A 17,823-nucleotide genomic window follows, 5' to 3' on the forward strand; every position below is an offset into this window, starting at 1 on the left:
ACTGTGCTCACGCCTCTACTCCCGCAATGTGCTCACAACTCTACTCCCGCACTCTGCTCACTCCTCTATTCCTGCACTGTGCTCACTCCTCTACTCCCACACTGTGCTCACTCCTCTACTCCCGCACTGGGCTGAGTCCTCTACTCCCGCATTGTGCTCACTCCTCTACTCCCGCACTGTGCTCACTCCTCTACTCCCGCACTGTGCTCTCTCCTCCACTCCCGCACTTTGCTCACTCCTCCACTCCCGCACTCCCGCACTGTGCTTACTCCTCTTCTCCTGCACTGTGCTCACTCCTCTACTCCCGCAGAGTGCTCAATCCTCTCCTCCCGCAGAGTGCTCACTGCTGTACTCGCGGACTGTGCTCACTCCTCTACTCCCGCACTGTGCTCACTCCTCTACTCCCGCACTGTGCTCATTCCTCTACTCCCGCACTGTGCTCACTCCTCTACTCGTGCACTGTGCTCAATCCTCTACTCCCGCTATGTGCTCACTCCTCTACTCCTTCACTGTGCTCACTCTTCTACTCCTCCACTGAGCTCACTCTTCTACTCCCGCACTTTGCTCACTCCTCTACTCCCGCACTGTGCTCTCTCCTCTACACCTGCGCCGTGCTCACTCCTCTACTCCCGCACTGTGCTCACTGCTCTACTCTCGCAGTGTGCTCACTCCGCTACTCGCGGACTGTGCTCAATCATCTACTCCCGCACTGTGCTCACACCTCTACTCCGCACCGTACTCACTCCTCTACTCCCGCACGGTGCTCAGTCCTCTACTCCCGCACGGTGCTCTGTCCTCTACTCCCGCACTGTGCTCACACCTCTACTCCCGCACCGTACTCACTCCTCTACTCCCGCACGGTGCTCAGTCCTCTACCCCCGCACTGTGCTCACACCTCTACTCCCGCACCGTACTCACTCTTCTACTCCCGCACTGTGGTCACTCCTCTACTCCCACACTGTGCTCACTCCTCTACTCCCGCTCTGTGCTCACTCCTCTACTCCCGCACCGTGCTCACTCCTCTACTCCCGCACTGTGCTCACTCCTCTACTCCCGCACTGTGCTCACTCCTCTACTCCCGCACTGTGGTCACTCCTCTACTCCCACACTGTGCTCACTCCTCTACTCCCGCTCTGTGCTCACTCCTCTACTCCCGCACCGTGCTCACTCCTCTACTCCCGCACTGTGCTCACTCCCCTACTCCCGCACTGTGCTCACTCCTCTATTCCCGCACCTTGCTCACTCCTCTACTCCCGCACCGTGCTCACTCCTCAACAACCGCGCTATGTTCACTCCTCTACTCCCGCACTGTGCTCACTCCTCTACTCCCGCACTGTGCTCACTCCTCTACTCCCAAACTGTGCTCACTCCTCTACCCCCGCACCGTACTCGCTCCTCTGCTCCTGCACTGTGCCCACTCCACTACACCCGCACTGTGGTCAATCCTCTACTCCCGCACTGTGCTCACTCCTCTACTCCCGCACTGTGCTCACTCCTATACCCCCGCACTGTGTTCACTCCGCTATTCCCGCAATTTCCTCACTCCTCCCCTCTCGCACATTGCTCACTCCTCTACTCCCGCACTGTCCTCACTCCTCTACTCCCTCACCGTGTTCACTGCTCTACTCCAGCACTGTGCTCACTCCTCTTCTGCCGCACTGTGCTCACTCATCTACTCCAGCACCATGCTCACTCCATTACTCCTGCAGTGAGCTCACTCCTCTACTCCCGCACTGTGCTCACTCCTCTACTCTCGCACTGTTCTCACTCCTCTACTCCCGCACTGTGCTCACTCCATTACTCCTGCACTGTGCTCACCCCTCTACTCTCGCACTGTGCTCACTCCTCTACTCCTGCACCGAGCTCACTCCTCTGCTCCAGCACTGTGCTCACTCCTCCACTCCCGCACTGTGCTCACTCCTCTACAACCGCACTGTGCTCACTCCTCTATTCCCGCTCCTTGCTCACTCCTCTACTCCCACACCGTGCTCACTCCTCTACTCCCACACCGTGCTCGCTCCTCTACTCCCGCACCGTGCTCACTCCTCTACTCCCACACCGTGCTCACTCCTCTACTCCCGCACCCTGCTCACTCCTCTACTCCCGCACCGTGCTCACTCCTCTACTCCCGCACCGTGCTCACTCCTCTACTCCCGCACTGTGCTCACTCCTCTACTCCCGCACTATGCTCGCTCCTCTACTCCCGCACCGTACTCACTCCTCTACTCCCGCACGGTGCTCAGTCCTCTACCCCCGCACTGTGCTCACACCTCTACTCCCGCACCGTACTCACTCCTCTCCACCCGCACTGTGCTCACTCCTCTACTCTCACACTGTGGTCACTCCTCTACTCCCACACTGTGCTCACTCCTCTACCCCCGCTCTGTGCTCACTCCTCTACTCCCGCAAAGTGATCACTCCTCTACTCCCGCACTGTGCTCACTCCTCTACTCCCGCACTGTGCTCACTCCTCTACTCCCGCACTGTGCTCACTCCTCTACTGCCGCACTATGCTCACTCCTCTACACCCGCACTGTGCTCACTCCTCTATTCCCGCACCTTGCTCCCTCCTCTACTCCCGCACCGAGCTCACTCCTCTACGCCTGCACCTTGCTCACTCCTCTAACCCCGCACCGTGCTCACTCCTCTACTCCCGCACCGTGCTCACTCCTCTACTCCCGCACTGTGCACACTCCTCTACTCCCGCACTGTGCTCACTCCACCACTCCCGCAATGTGCTCACTCCTCTACTCCCGCACTGCGCTCACTCCTCTACTCCCGCACTGTGCTCACTCCTCTACTCCCGTACCGGGGTCATTCATATAATCCCGCACCGATCTCACTCCTCTAATCCCGCACTGTGCTCACTCCTCTACTCCCGCACTGCGCTCACTCCTCTACTCGCGCATTGTGCTCACTCCTCTACTCCCGATCTGTGCTCACTCCTCTACTCACTCACTCTGCTCACTCCTCTACTCCCGCACTCTGCTCACGCCTCTACTCCCGCAATGTGCTCACAACTCTACTCCCGCACTCTGCTCACTCCTCAATTCCTGCACTGTGCTCACTCCTCTACTCCCCTACTGTGCTCACTCCTCTACACCCGCACTGGGCTCAGTCCTCTACTCCCGCACTGTGCTCACTCCTCTACTCCCCCAATATGCTCGCTCCTCTATTCCCACACGGTGCTAACTCCTCTACTCCCGAAATGTGCTCACTCCTCTAATCTCGCACTGTGCTCACTCCTCTACTCCCACAATGTGCTCGCTCCTCTATTCCCGCACAGTGCTCACTCCTCCACTCTCGAAATGTGCTCACTCCTCTAATCTCGCACTGTGCTCACTCCTCTACTCCCGCACTGTGCTCACTCCTCTACTCCAGCACTGTGCTCACTCCTCTACTCCCGCACCGCGCTCACTCCTCTACTCCCGAAATGTGCTCACTCCTCCAATCTCGCACTGTGCTCACTCCTTTACTCCCACAATGTGCTCGCTCCTCTATTCCCGCACAGTGCTCACTCCTCTGCTCTCGAAATGTGCTCACTCCTCTAATCTCGCACTGTGCTCACTCCTCTAACCCCGCACCGTGCTCACTCCTCTGCTCCCGCACCGTGCTCACTCCTCTACTCCCGCACCGCGCTCACTTCTCTACTCCCTCACCGTGCGCACTCCTCTATTCCCGCACTGTACTCACTCCTCTCCTCCCGCACTGTGCACACTCCTCTACTCCCGCACTTTGCTCACTCCACCACTCCCGCAATGTGCTCACTCCTCTACTCCCGCACTGTGCTCACTCCTCTACTCCCGCACTGTGCTCACTCCTCTACTCCCGTACCGGGGTCAATCATATAATCCCGCACCGATCTCAGTCCTCTACTCCCGCACTGTGCTGACTCCTCTACTCCCGCACTGTGCTCACTCCTCTACTCGCACACTGTGCTCACTCCTCTACTCCCGCTCTGTGCTCACTCCTCTACTCCCGCACTCTGCTCATCCTCTACTCCCGCACTGTGCTCACGCCTCTACTACCGCAATGTGCTCACAACTCTACTCCCGCACTCTGCTCACTCCTCAATTCCTGCATTGTGCTCACTCCTCTACTCCCATACTGTGCTCACTCCTCTACTCCCGCACTGTGCTCACTCCTCTACTCCCCCAATATGCTCGCTCCTCTATTCCCGCACCGTGCTCACTCCTCTACTCCCCCAATATGCTCGCTCCTCTATTCCCGCACTGTGCTCACTCCTCTACTCCCGAAATGTGCTCACTCCTCTAATCTCGCACTGTGCTCACTCCTCTACTCCCACAATGTGCTCGCTCCTCTATTCCCGCACAGTGCTCACTCCTCTACTCTCGAAATGTGCTCACTCCTCTAATCTCGCACTGTGCTCACTCCTCTACTCCCCCAATATGCTCGCTCCTCTATTCCCGCACCGTGCTCACTCCTCTACTCCCCCAATATGCTCGCTCCTCTATTCCCGCACTGTGCTCACTCCTCTACTCCCGAAATGTGCTCACTCCTCTAATCTCGCACTGTGCTCACTCCTCTACTCCCACAATGTGCTCGCTCCTCTATTCCCGCACAGTGCTCACTCCTCTACTCTCGAAATGTGCTCACTCCTCTAATCTCGCACTGTGCTCACTCCTCTACTCCCGCACTGTGCTCACTCCTCTACTCCAGCACTGTGCTCACTCATCTACTTCCGCACTGTGCTCACTCCTCTACTCCCGCACTTTGCTCACTCCTCTACTCCCGCAGAGTGCTCAATCCTTTACTCCCGCAGAGTGCTCACTCCTGTACTCGCGGACTGTGCTCACTCCTCTACTCCCGCACTGTGCTCACTCTTCTACTCCCGCATTGTGCTCACTCTTCTACTCCCGCACTGTGCTCACTCCTCTACCCCCGCACCGTGCTCACACCTCTTCTCCCGCACCGTGCTCACTCCTCTACTCCCGCACCGTGCTCACTCCTCTACTCCCGCACCGTGCTCACTCCTCTACTCCCGCACCGTGCTCACTCCTCTACTCCGCACCGTACTCAATCCTCTACTCCCGCACAGTGCTCACTCCTCTATTCCCGCACTGTGCTCACTCCTCTACTCCCGCACTGTGGTCACTCCTCTACTCCCGCACTGTGCTCACTCCTCTACTCCCGCACTGTGCTCACTCCTCTACCCCCGCACTGAGTTCACTCCACTATTCCCGCAATGTCCTCACTCCTCCACTCTCGCACGGTGCCCTCTCCTCTACTCCCACACTGTTCTCACTCCTCTACTCCCGCACCGTGCTCACTCCTCTACTCCCGCACCGTGCTCACTCCTCTATTCCCGCACCGTGCTCACTCCTCTACTCCCGCACCGTGCTCACTCCTCTACTCCCGCAATGTTCTCACTCATCTACTCCCGCACTGTGCTCACTCCTCTATTCCCGCACCTTGCTCACTCCTCTACGCCCGCGCCATGCTCACTCCTCTACTCCCGGACTGTGCTCACTCCTCTATTCCCGCACCTTGCTCGCTCCTCTACTCCCGCACCGTGCTCTCTCCTCTACTCCCGCACCGTGCTCACTCCTCTACTCCCGCACCGTGCTCACTCCTCTACTCCCGCTCCTTGCTCACTCCTCCATTACCGCACTGTGCTCACTCCTCTACTACCGCACTGTGGTCACTCCTCTACTCCCACACTGTGCTCACTCCTCTACCCCCGCATCGTACTCACTCCTCTACTCCTGCACTGTGCCCACTCCTCTACACCCGCACTGTGGTCAATCCTCTACTCCCGCACTGTGCTCACTCCTCTACTCCCGCACTGTGCTCACTCCTATACCCCTGCACTGTGTTCATTCCGCTATTCCCGCAATTTCCTCACTCCTCCCCTCTCGCACATTGCTCACTCCTCTACTCCCGCACTGTCCTCACTCCTCTACTCGCTCACCGTGTTCACTCCTCTACTCCAGCACTGTGCTCACTCCTCTTCTCCCGCACTGTGCTCACTCCTCTACTCCCGCACCATGCTCACTCCGTTACTCCTGCACTGAGCTCACTCCTCTACTCTCGCACTGTGCTCACTCCTATACTCCCGCACCGTGCTCACTCCTCTACTCCCGCACCATGCTCACTCCATTACTCCTGCACTGTGCTCACTCCTCTACTCTCGCACTATGCTCACTCCTCTGCTCCCGCACTGTGCTCACTCCTCTACTCTCGCACTGTGCTCACTCCTCTACTCCCGCACTGTGCTCACTCCATTACTCCTGCACTGTGCTCACCCCTCTACTCTCGCACTGTGCTCACTCCTCTACTCCTGCACCGAGCTCACTCCTCTACTCCAGCACTGTGCTCACTCTTCCACTCCCGCACTGTGCTCACTCCTCTACTACCGCACTGTGCTCACTCCTCTATTCCCGCACCTTGCTCACTCCTCTACTCCCGCACCGTGCTCACACCTCTTCTCCCGCTCCGTGCTCACTCCTCTACTCCCACACCGTGCTCACTCCTCTACTCCCGCACCGTGCTCACTCCTCTACTCCCGCACCGTGCTCACTCCTCTACTCCCGCACTGTGCTCACTCCTCTACTCCCGCACTGTGCTCACTCCTCTACTCCCGTACCGGGGTCAATCATATAATCCCGCACCGATCTCACTCCTCTAATCCCGCACTGTGCTCACTCCTCTACTCCCGCACTGTGCTCACTCCTCTACTCGCGCACTGTGCTCACTCCTCTACTCCCGCTCTGTGCTCACTCCTCTACTCCCGCACTCTGCTCACTCCTCTACTCCCGCACTGTACTCACGCCTCTACTCCCGCAATGTGCTCACAACTCTAATCCCGCACTCTGCTCACTCCTCAATTCCTGCACTGTGCTCACTCCTCTACTCCCATACTGTGCTGACTCCTCTACACCCGCACTGGGCTCAGTCCTCTACTCCCGCACTGTGCTCACTCCTCTACTCCCCCAATATGCTCGCTCCTCTATTCCCGCACCGTGCTAACTCCTCTACTCCCGAAATGTGCTCACTCCTCTAATCTCGCACTGTGCTCACTCCTCTACTCCCACAATGTGCTCGCTCCTCTATTCCCGCACAGTGCTCACTCCTCTACTCTCGAAATGTGCTCACTCCTCTAATCTCGCACTGTGCTCACTCCTCTACTCCCGCACTGTGCTCACTCCTCTACTCCAGCACTGTGCTCACTCCTTTACTCCCGCACCGCGCTCACTCCTCTACTCCCGAAATGTGCTCACTCCTCCAATCTCGCACTGTGCTCACTCCTCTACTCCCACAATGTGCTCGCTCCTCTATTCCCGCACAGTGCTCACTCCTCTGCTCTCGAAATGTGCTCACTCCTCTAATCTCGCACTGTGCTCACTCCTCTAACCCCGCACCATGCTCACTCCTCTACTCCCGCACCGTGCTCACTCCTCTACTCCCGCACCGCGCTCACTTCTCTACTCCCTCACCATGCGCACTCCTCTACTCCCGCACTGTGCTCACTCCACCACTCCCGCAATGTGCTCACTCCTCTACTCCCGCGCTGTGCTCACTCCTCTACTCCCGCACTGTGCTCACTCCTCTACTCCCGTACCGGGGTCAATCATATAATCCCGCACCGATCTCACTCCTCTACTCCCGCACTGTGCTCACTGCTCTACTCCCGCACTGTGCTCACTCCTCTACTCCCGCACTGTGCTCACGCCTCTACTCCCGCAATGTGCTCACAACTCTACTCCCGCACTCTGCTCACTCCTCTATTCCTGCACTGTGCTCACTCCTTAACTCCCACACTGTGCTCACTCCTCTACTCCCGCACTGGGCTCAGTCCTCTACTCCCGCACTGTGCTCACTCCTCTACTCTGCCAATATGCTCGCTCCTCTATTCCCGCACCGTGCTCACTCCTCTACTCCCGAAATGTGCTCACTCCTCTACTCCCACAATGTGCTCGCTCCTCTATTCCCGCACAGTGCTCACTCCTCTACTCTCGAAATGTGCTCACTCCTCTAATCTCGCACTGTGCTCACTCCTCTACTCCCGCACTGTGCTCACTCCTCTACTCCAGCACTGTGCTCGCTCCTCTACTCCCGCACTGTGCTTACTCCTCTTCTCCTGCACTGTGCTCACTCCTCTACTCCCGCAGAGTGCTCAATCCTCTACTCCCGCAGAGTGCTCACTCCTGTACTCGCGGACTGTGCTCACTCCTCTACTCCCGCACTGTGCTCACTCCTCTACTCCCGCACTGTGCTCACTCTTCTACTCCCGCACTGTGCTCACTCTTCTACTCCCGCACCGTGCTCACTCCTCTACCCCCGCACCGTGCTCACACCTCTTCTCCCGCACCGTGCTCACTCCTCTACTCCCGCACCGTTCTCACACCTCTACTCCCGCACCGTGCTCACTCCTCTACTCCCGCACCGTGCTCACTCCTCTACTCCGCACCGTGCTCAATCCTCTGCTCCCGCACCGTGCTCACTCCTCTATTCCCGCACTGTGCTCTCTCCTCTACTCCCGCACTGTGCACACTCCTCTACTCCCGCACTGTGCCCACTCCTCTACTCCCGCACTGTGGTCACTCCTCTACTCCCGCACTGTGCTCACTCCTCTACTCCCGCACTGTGCTCACTCCTCTACCCCCGCACTGAGTTCACTCCACTATTCCCGCAATGTCCTCACTCCTCCACTCTCGCACGGTGCCCTCTCCTCTACTCCCACACTGTTCTCACTCCTCTACTCCTGCACCGTGCTCACTCATGTACTCCCGCACCGTGCTCACTCCTCTATTCCCGCACCGTGCTCACTCCTCTGCTCCCGCACTGTGCCCACTCCTCTACTGCCGCACTGTGCTCACTGCTCCACTCCAGCATTGTGCTCACTCCGCTAAACCCGCATAGAATCACTCCTCTACTCCCGCACCGTGCTCACTCCTCGACTCCCACATTGAGCTCACCCCTTCACTCCCGCACTGTGCTCACTCCTCTACTCCCGCACTGTGCTCACTCCTCTACTCCCGCACTGTGCTCACTCCTCTACTCCCGCACTGTGCCCACTCCTCTACTCCCGCACTGTGCTCACTCCTCTACTCCCGCACTGTGCTCACTCCTCTACTCCCGCACTGTTCTCTCTCCTCTACTCCCGCTGTGTGCTCACTCCTCTACTCCCGCACTCTGCTCACTCCTCTGCTCCCGCACTGTGCTCTCTCCTCTACTCCTGCACTTTGCTCACTCCTCTACTCCCGCACTGTGCTCACGCCTCTACTCCCGCAATGTGCTCACAACTCTACTCCCGCACTCTGCTCACTCCTCTATTCCTGCACTGTGCTCACTCCTCTACTCCCACACTGTGCTCACTCCTCTACTCCCGCACTGGGCTCAGTCCTCTACTCCCGCATTCTGCTCACTCCTCTGCTCCCGCACTGTGCTCACTCCTCTACTCCCGCACTGTGCTCGTTCCTCTGCTCCCGCACGTTGCTCACTCCTCCACTCCCGCACTCCCGCACTGTGCTTACTCCTCTTCTCCTGCACTGTGCTCACTCCTCTACTCCCGCAGAGTGCTCAATCCTCTACTCCCGCAGAGTGCTCACTGCTGTACTCGCGGACTGTGCTCACTCCTCTACTCCCACACTGTGCTCACTCCTCTACTCCCGCACTGTGCTCATTCCTCGACTCCCGCACTGTACTCTCTCCTCTACTCGTGCACAGTGCTCAATTCTCTACTCCCGCTATGTGCTCACTCCTCTACTCCTTCACTGTGCTCACTCTTCTACTCCTCCACTGAGCTCACTCTTCTACTCCCGCACTTTGCTCACTCCTCTACTCCCGCACTGTGCTCACTCCTCTACACCTGCGCCGTGCTCACTCCTCTACTCCCGCACTGTGCTCACTGCTCTACTCTCGCAGTGTGCTCACTCCTCTACTCGCGGACTGTGCTCAATCATCTACTCCCGCACTGTGCTCACTCCTCTACTCCCGCACTGTGCTCACACCTCTACTCCCGCACCGTACTCACTCCTCTACTCCCACACGGTGCTCAGTCCTCTACTCCCGCACTGTGCTCACACCTCTACTCCGCACCGTACTCACTCCTCTACTCCCGCACGGTGCTCAGTCCTCTACTCCCGCACGGTGCTCTGTCCTCTACTCCCGCACTGTGCTCACACCTCTACTCCCGCACCGTACTCACTCCTCTACTCCCACACGGTGCTCACTCCTCTACTCCCGCAGAGTGCTCAATCCTCTACTCCCGCAGAGTGCTCACTCCTGTACTCGCGGACTGTGCTCACTCCTCTACTCCCGCACTGTGCTCACTCCTCTACTCCCGCACCGTGCTCACTCTTCTACTCCCGCACTGTGCTCACTCTTCTACTCCCGCACTGTGCTCACTCCTCTACCCCCGCACCGTGCTCACACCTCTTCTCCCGCACGGTGCTCAGTCCTCTACTCCCGCACGGTGCTCTGTCCTCTACTCCCGCACTGTGCTCACACCTCTACTCCCGCACCGTACTCACTCCTCTACTCCCGCACGGTGCTCAGTCCTCTACCCCCGCACTGTGCTCACACCTCTACTCCCGCACCGTACTCACTCCTCTACTCCCGCACTGTGGTCTCTCCTCTACTCCCGTACCGGGGTCAATCATATAATCCCGCACCGATCTCACTCCTCTACTCCCGCACTGTGCTCACTCCTGTACTCCCGCACTTTGCTCACTCCTCTACTCCCGCACTGTGCTCACTCCTCTACTCCCGCTCTGTGCTCACTCCTCTACTCCCGCACTCTGCTCACTCCTCTACTCCCGCACTGTGCTCACAACTCTACTCCCGCACTCTGCTCACTCCTCTATTCCTGCACTGTGCTCACTCCTCTGCTCCCACACTGTGCTCACTCCTCTACTCCCGCACTGGGCTCAGTCCTCAACTCCCGCACTGTGCTCACTCCTCTACTCCGCCAATATGCTCGCTCCTCTATTCCCGCACCGTGCTCACTCCTCTACTCCCGAAATGTGCTCTCTCCTCTAATCTCGCACTGTGCTCACTCCTCTACTCCCACAATGTGCTCGCTCCTCCATTCCCGCACAGTGCTCACTCCTCTACTCCCGCAGAGTGCTCAATCCTCTACTCCCGCAGAGTGCTCACTCCTGTACTCGCGGACTGTGCTCACTCCTCTACTCCCGCACTGTGCTCACTCCTCTACTCCCGCACCGTGCTCATTCTTCTACTCCCGCACTGTGCTCACTCTTCTACTCCCGCTCTGTGCTCACTCCTCTACCCCCGCACCGTGCTCACACCTCTTCTCCCGCACCGTGCTCACTCCTCTACTCCCGCACTGTGCTCACTGCTCTACTCCCGCTCTGTACTCACTCCTCTACTCCTGCACTGTGCTCACTCCTCTACTCCGCACTGTGCCCACTCCTCTACTCCCGCACTGTGCCCACTCCTCTACTGCCGCACTGTGCTCACTGCTCTACTCCAGCATTGTGCTCACTCCGCTAAACCCGCATAGAATCACTCCTCTACTCCCGCACCGTGCTCACTCCTCGACTCCCACATTGAGCTCACCCCTTCACTCCCGCACTGTGCTCACTCCTCTACTCCCGCACTGTGCTCACTCCTCTACTCCCGCACTGTGCTCACTCCTCTACTCCCGCACTGTGCCCACTCCTCTACTGCCGCACTGTGCTCACTCCTCTCCTCCCGCACTGTGCTCACTGCTCTACTCCCGCACCGTGCTCACTCCTTGACTCCCACATTGAGCTCACCCCTTTACTCCCGCACTGTGCTCACTCCTCTACTCCCGCACCGTGCTCACTCCTCTACTCCCGCACCTTGCTCACTCCTCTACCCCCGCACCGTGCTCACTCCTCTACTCCCGCACCGTGCTCACTCCTCTACTCCCGCACCGTGCTGACTCCTCTACTCCCGCACTATGCTCACTCCTCTACTCCCGCACTGTGCTCACTCCTCTAGCCTCACAGTGTGCTCACTCCTCAATTCCCGCACTGTGAACACTCCTCCACTCCCGCAATGTGCTCACTCCTCTACTCCCGCACCTTGCTGACTTCTCTACTCCCGGACCGTGCTCACTCCTCTACTCGCCCATTGTGATCGCAACTCTATTCCCGCACGGAGCTCAGTCCTCTACTCCCGCAACGTGCTCAGTCCTCTACTTCGCACTGTGCTCAATCCTCTACTCCTGCACTCTGATCACTCCTCTAATCCCGCACTCTGCTCACTCCTCTACTCCCACAATGTGGTCACTCCTCTACTCCCACACTGTGCTCACTCCTCTACACCCGCTCTGTGCTCACTCCTCTACTCCCGCACCGTGCTCACTCATCTACTCCCGCACTGTGCTCACTCCTCTACTCCCGCACTGTGCTCACTCCTCTACTCCCGCACTCTGCTCCTTCCTCTACTCCATCACTGTGCTCACTCCTCTACTCCTCCACTGAGCTCACTCTTCTACTCCCTCACTGTGCTCACTCCTCTACTTCCGCACTGTGCTCACTCCTCTACTCCCGCACTGTGCTCATTCCTCGACTCCCGCACTGTACTCTCTCCTCTACTCGTGCACAGTGCTCAATTCTCTACTCCCGCTATGTGCTCACTCCTCTACTCCTTCACTGTGCTCACTCTTCTACTCCTCCACTGAGCTCACTCTTCTACTCCCGCACTTTGCTCACTCCTCTACTCCCGCACTGTGCTCACTCCTCTACACCTGCGCCGTGCTCACTCCTCTACTCCCGCACTGTGCTCACTGCTCTACTCTCGCAGTGTGCTCACTCCTCTACTCGCGGACTGTGCTCAATCATCTACTCCCGCACTGTGCTCACTCCTCTACTCCCGCACTGTGCTCACACCTCTACTCCCGCACCGTACTCACTCCTCTACTCCCACACGGTGCTCAGTCCTCTACTCCCGCACTGTGCTCACACCTCTACTCCGCACCGTACTCACTCCTCTACTCCCGCACGGTGCTCAGTCCTCTACTCCCGCACGGTGCTCTGTCCTCTACTCCCGCACTGTGCTCACACCTCTACTCCCGCACCGTACTCACTCCTCTACTCCCACACGGTGCTCACTCCTCTACTCCCGCAGAGTGCTCAATCCTCTACTCCCGCAGAGTGCTCACTCCTGTACTCGCGGACTGTGCTCACTCCTCTACTCCCGCACTGTGCTCACTCCTCTACTCCCGCACTGTGCTCACTCTTCTACTCCCGCACTGTGCTCACTCTTCTACTCCCGCACTGTGCTCACTCCTCTACCCCCGCACCGTGCTCACACCTCTTCTCCCGCACGGTGCTCAGTCCTCTACTCCCGCACGGTGCTCACACCTCTACTCCCGCACCGTACTCACTCCTCTACTCCCGCACGGTGCTCAGTCCTCTACCCCCGCACTGTGCTCACACCTCTACTCCCGCACCGTACTCACTCCTCTACTCCCGCACTGTGGTCTCTCCTCTACTCCCGTACCGGGGTCAATCATATAATCCCGCACCGATCTCACTCCTCTACTCCCGCACTGTGCTCACTCCTGTACTCCCGCACTTTGCTCACTCCTCTACTCCCACACTGTGCTCACTCCTCTACTCCCGCTCTGTGCTCACTCCTCTACTCCCGCACTCTGCTCACTCCTCTACTCCCGCACTGTGCTCACAACTCTACTCCCGCACTCTGCTCACTCCTCTATTCCTGCACTGTGCTCACTCCTCTGCTCCCACACTGTGCTCACTCCTCTACTCCCGCACTGGGCTCAGTCCTCAACTCCCGCACTGTGCTCACTCCTCTACTCCGCCAATATGCTCGCTCCTCTATTCCCGCACCGTGCTCACTCCTCTACTCCCGAAATGTGCTCTCTCCTCTAATCTCGCACTGTGCTCACTCCTCTACTCCCACAATGTGCTCGCTCCTCCATTCCCGCACAGTGCTCACTCCTCTACTCCCGCAGAGTGCTCAATCCTCTACTCCCGCAGAGTGCTCACTCCTGTACTCGCGGACTGTGCTCACTCCTCTACTCCCGCACTGTGCTCACTCCTCTACTCCCGCACCGTGCTCATTCTTCTACTCCCGCACTGTGCTCACTCTTCTACTCCCGCTCTGTGCTCACTCCTCTACCCCCGCACCGTGCTCACACCTCTTCTCCCGCACCGTGCTCACTCCTCTACTCCCGCACTGTGCTCACTGCTCTACTCCCGCTCTGTACTCACTCCTCTACTCCTGCACTGTGCTCACTCCTCTACTCCGCACTGTGCCCACTCCTCTACTCCCGCACTGTGCCCACTCCTCTACTGCCGCACTGTGCTCACTGCTCTACTCCAGCATTGTGCTCACTCCGCTAAACCCGCATAGAATCACTCCTCTACTCCCGCACCGTGCTCACTCCTCGACTCCCACATTGAGCTCACCCCTTCACTCCCGCACTGTGCTCACTCCTCTACTCCCGCACTGTGCTCACTCCTCTACTCCCGCACTGTGCTCACTCCTCTACTCCCGCACTGTGCCCACTCCTCTACTGCCGCACTGTGCTCACTCCTCTCCTCCCGCACTGTGCTCACTGCTCTACTCCCGCACCGTGCTCACTCCTTGACTCCCACATTGAGCTCACCCCTTTACTCCCGCACTGTGCTCACTCCTCTACTCCCGCACCGTGCTCACTCCTCTACTCCCGCACCTTGCTCACTCCTCTACCCCCGCACCGTGCTCACTCCTCTACTCCCGCACCGTGCTCACTCCTCTACTCCCGCACCGTGCTGACTCCTCTACTCCCGCACTATGCTCACTCCTCTACTCCCGCACTGTGCTCACTCCTCTAGCCTCACAGTGTGCTCACTCCTCAATTCCCGCACTCTGAACACTCCTCCACTCCCGCAATGTGCTCACTCCTCTACTCCCGCACCTTGCTGACTTCTCTACTCCCGGACCGTGCTCACTCCTCTACTCGCCCATTGTGATCGCAACTCTATTCCCGCACGGAGCTCAGTCCTCTACTCCCGCAACGTGCTCAGTCCTCTACTTCGCACTGTGCTCAATCCTCTACTCCTGCACTCTGATCACTCCTCTAATCCCGCACTCTGCTCACTCCTCTACTCCCACAATGTGGTCACTCCTCTACTCCCACACTGTGCTCATTCCTCTACACCCGCTCTGTGCTCACTCCTCTACTCCCGCACCGTGCTCACTCATCTACTCCCGCACTGTGCTCACTCCTCTACTCCCGCACTGTGCTCACTCCTCTACTCCCGCACTCTGCTCCTTCCTCTACTCCATCACTGTGCTCACTCCTCTACTCCTCCACTGAGCTCACTCTTCTACTCCCTCACTGTGCTCACTCCTCTACTTCCGCACTGTGCTCACTCCTCTACTCCCGCACTGTGCTCACTCCTCTGCTCCCGCACTGTGCTCACTCCTCTACTTCCGCACTTTGCTCACTCCTCTACTCCTGCACTGTGCTCATTGCTTTACTCCCGCTCTGTACTCACTCCTCTACTCCTGCACTGTGCTCACTCCTCTACTCCCGCACTGTGCTCACTCCGCTACTCCCGCACCGTGCTCACTCCTCTACTCCCGCACCTTGCTCACTCCTCTACCCCCGCACCGTGCTCACTCCTCTACTCCCGCACCGTGCTCACTCCTCTACTCCCGCACCGTGCTCACTCCTCTACTCCCGCTTTGTGCACACTCCTCTACTCCCGCACTGTGCTCACTCCACCACTCCCGCAATGTGCTCACCCCTCTACTCCCGCACTGTGCTCACTCCTCTACTCCCGCACTATGCTCACTCCTCTACTCCCGTACTGGGGTGAATCATATAATCCCGCACCGATCTCACTCCTCTACTCCCGCACTGTGCACACTCCTCTACTCCCGCACTGTGCTCACTCCTCTACTCCCGCACTGTGCTCACTCCTCTACTCCCGCTCTGTGTTCCCTCCTCTACTCCCGCACTCTGCTCACTCCTCTACTCCCGCACTGTGCTCACTCCTCTACTCTTGCACTTTGCTCACTCCTCTACTCCCGCACTGTGCTCACGCCTCTACTCCCGCAATGTGCTCACAACTCTACTCCCGCACGCTGCTCACTCCTCTATTCCTGCACTGTGCTCACTCCTCTACTCCCACACTGTGCTCACTCCTCTACTCCCGCACTGGGCTCAGTCCTCTACTCCCGCACTGTGCTCACTCCTCTACTCCGCCAATCTGCTCGCTCCTCTATTCCCGCACCGTGCTCACTCCTCTACTCCCGAAATGTGCTCACTCCTCTAATCTCGCACTGTGCTCACTCCTCTACTCCCACAATGTGCTCGCTCCTCTATTCCCGCACAGTGCTCACTCCTCTACTCTCGAAATGTGCTCACTCCTCTAATCTCGCACTGTGCTCACTCCTCTACTCCCGCACTGTGCTCACTCCTCTACTCCAGCACTGTGCTCGCTCCTCTACTCCCGCACTGTGCTTACTCCTCTTCTCCTGCACTGTGCTCACTCCTCTACTCCCGCAGAGTGCTCAATCCTCTACTCCCGCAGAGTGCTCACTCCTGTACTCGCGGACTGTGCTCACTCCTCTACTCCCGCACTGTGCTCACTCCTCTACTCCCGCACTGTGCTCACTCTTCTACTCCCGCACTGTGCTCACTCTTCTACTCCCGCACTGTGCTCACTCCTCTACCCCCGCACCGTGCTCACACCTCTTATCCCGCACCGTGCTCACTCCTCTACTCCCGCACCGTGCTCACACCTCTAATCCCGCACCGTGCTCACTCCTCTACTCCCGCACCGTGCTCACTCCTCTACTCCGCACCGTGCTCAATCCTCTGCTCCCGCACCGTGCTCACTCCTCTATTCCCGCACTGTGCTCTCTCCTCTACTCCCGCACTGTGCACACTCCTCTACTCCCGCACTGTGCCCACTCCTCTACTCCCGCACTGTGGTCACTCCTCTACTCCCGCACTGTGCTCACTCCTCTACTCCCGCACTGTGCTCACTCCTCTACCCCCGCACTGAGTTCACTCCACTATTCCCGCAATGTCCTCACTCCTCCACTCTCGCACGGTGCCCTCTCCTCTACTCCCACACTGTTCTCACTCCTCTACTCCTGCACCGTGCTCACTCCTCTACTCCCGCACTGTGCTCACTCCTCTACTCCCGCACTGTGCTCACTCCTCTACTCCCGCACCGTGCTCACTCCTCTATTCCCACACCGAGCTCACTCCTCTACTCCCGCACTGTGCTCACTCCTCTACTCCCGCACTGTTCTCACTCATCTACTCCCGCACTGTGCTCACTCCTCTATTCCCGCACCTTGCTCACTCCTCTACCCCCGCACCGTGCTCACTCCTCTACTCCCGCACAGTGCTCACTCCTATACTCCCGGACTGTGCTCACTCCTCTATTCCCGCACCTTGCTCGCTCCTCTACTCCCGCACAGTGCTCACTCCTATACTCCCGGACTGTGCTCACTCCTCTATTCCCGCACCTTGCTCGCTCCTCTACTCCCGCACCGTGCTCACTCCTCTACTCCCGCACCGTGCTCACTCCTCTACTCCCGCACCATGCTCACTCCTCTATTACTGCACTGTGCTCACTCCTCTACTCCCGCACTGTGGTCACTCCTCGACTCCCGCACTGTGCTCACTCCTCTACTCCCGCTCTGTGCTCACTCCTCTACTCCCGCACTGTGCTCACTCCTCTACTCCCGCACTGTGCTCACTCCTCTACTCCCGCACTCTGCTCACTCCTCTACACCCGCCCTGTGCTCACTCCTCTATTCCCGCACCTTGCTCCCTCCTCTACTCCCGCACCGTGCTCACTCCTCTACTCCCGCACCTTGCTCACTCCTCTACTC

This window comes from Somniosus microcephalus, chromosome 2 (assembly GCF_052327205.1).
Source record: "Somniosus microcephalus isolate GS21.2 chromosome 2, FLI_Smic_1.0, whole genome shotgun sequence".
Taxonomy (NCBI): Eukaryota; Metazoa; Chordata; class Chondrichthyes; order Squaliformes; family Somniosidae; genus Somniosus; species Somniosus microcephalus.